This window comes from Pipistrellus hanaki (genome assembly GCF_964339955.1).
Source record: "Pipistrellus hanaki genome assembly, chromosome: 16".
In the NCBI taxonomy this organism is placed as follows: domain Eukaryota; kingdom Metazoa; phylum Chordata; class Mammalia; order Chiroptera; family Vespertilionidae; genus Pipistrellus; species Pipistrellus hanaki.
In genome coordinates, this window is record NC_140518.1 from 22,744,994 (window position 1) to 22,746,728 (window position 1,735).

A 1,735-nucleotide genomic window follows, 5' to 3' on the forward strand; every position below is an offset into this window, starting at 1 on the left:
GGAAGGGAGGGGGAGAGAGAAATAGAAACATCAATGGTGCCGAAACTGGTTTGGCACCAGTGGTAGAGCGTCGGTCTGCAGACTGAAAGGTCCCAGGTTCAATTCCGGTCAAGGGCACGTACATTGGTTGCGGGCATATCCCCGGTAGGGGGTGTGCAAGACGCAACTGGTCGATGTTTCTCTCTCATCGACGTTTCTAGCTCTCTATTTTTCTCCCTTCCTCTCTGTAAAAAAATCAATAAAATATATTAAAAGAAAGAAAGAAAGAAAGAAAGAAAGAAAGAAAGAAAGAAAGAAAGAAAGAAACATCAATGGTGACAGAGAATAATTGATTGGCTGCCTCCTGCATGCCACCTACTGGGGATTGAGTTTACAATCTGGGCATGTGCCCTTGACCGGAATTGAACCCAGGACCCTTCAGTCTACAGGCCAACGCTCTATCCACTGAGCAAAACCAGCTAGGGCAAATGTTATAATTTATACACTCACATAGTCATAGCCTCACATGCACATAAAAATACAGGCACCGTGGCAAGTAGACATATGCAATGGCATACACAGAAACATGCATACCCAATGAGACCCATAGACAGAATATCACATGCATAATACATATGAGTGTGCATATGTAAAATAATACCATGGCCCCACACATGTACAGAGATAAGTACATGTCTATTCTATATATGCCTATGATACACCTGTATGCACATAACGATATGCATTTACATCGACATACACAACAGCAAGGCACATCAGGTAGTGGTGCACACACTGATCTGCCCACTGCTTCAGGAAAGTGAGGATGGTGCCACCTCCCCACGCACCCCACCCACCGCTCCAGCAGCTCTAGCCTGGCTGGAGCTCATGGTCAGGGGCTCCGTGGTTCAGTACGGCGGCTGCTGTTCCCCAGGGGTACCACAGGAGGGCCCCCGACCGTAGCTGAGGCTGGTCTGTGCTCAGATGGACTGAGTCCCAGGTCCAGAGGGGCCAGGGGCAGCCTCCCTGAGGCCTCTCCCAGCACCTTTGTCTCTGAGCACTTCATCTAGGCTCCTGCCCCATGTCCTGGATGACGTGTCAGTGGGGGAGTTCCCATGTCCTTGTCCAGAAAAGCAATGTTTCCGTAGCAAAAAGGCTTATGGCTAGACAGAAGGTGAACTTCCTGACAGCATGGAGCATAGCCAGCCCAAAAGACCATGTGGTCTCCTCAGAGATGACCAAGGTGCCCCCCAAAGTACTCCCTGCCAGGAGGAAGCTGAAGCAATTCTCTCAGCCTATTTCCATCTGTCTCTTTGCTTCGCTCTTCCTGTTTTCGTTCTCTTAATTTCTGTTTCTCTTTGTTTCATCTCAAATCACTTTTTTTTTCTTTTCTATTCCTGCCTTTCTTCGTGGCTAGCACTCTGTCTATCTGTTACACTACCTCCAGTATGTCTCCGTCCTCTTGGGCTGGGGCCGATGTGGGAAAGACCCACTGCAGCCCCCCTTGCCTGTGTACCCCGGAACGTATGGGGGTGCGGTGGGAAGTCACATGTGGGGGGCATGATGCTGGGATCCCGTGAGGAACCTGCCCTTCTCTCTGTCCCGACCCTATCTGCCGGTCCAGCCCACCAGTCCAGCGCCGTCACCATGGAAACCGGCAGCCGACTTCCTATTGGTGGGCGGGAGGGGAGGGGGAGGGGAGGGGACGGCTGGCTCTTCCCTGCTCACCCCCTAGATTCTAAGGCTCAGCCTTCTC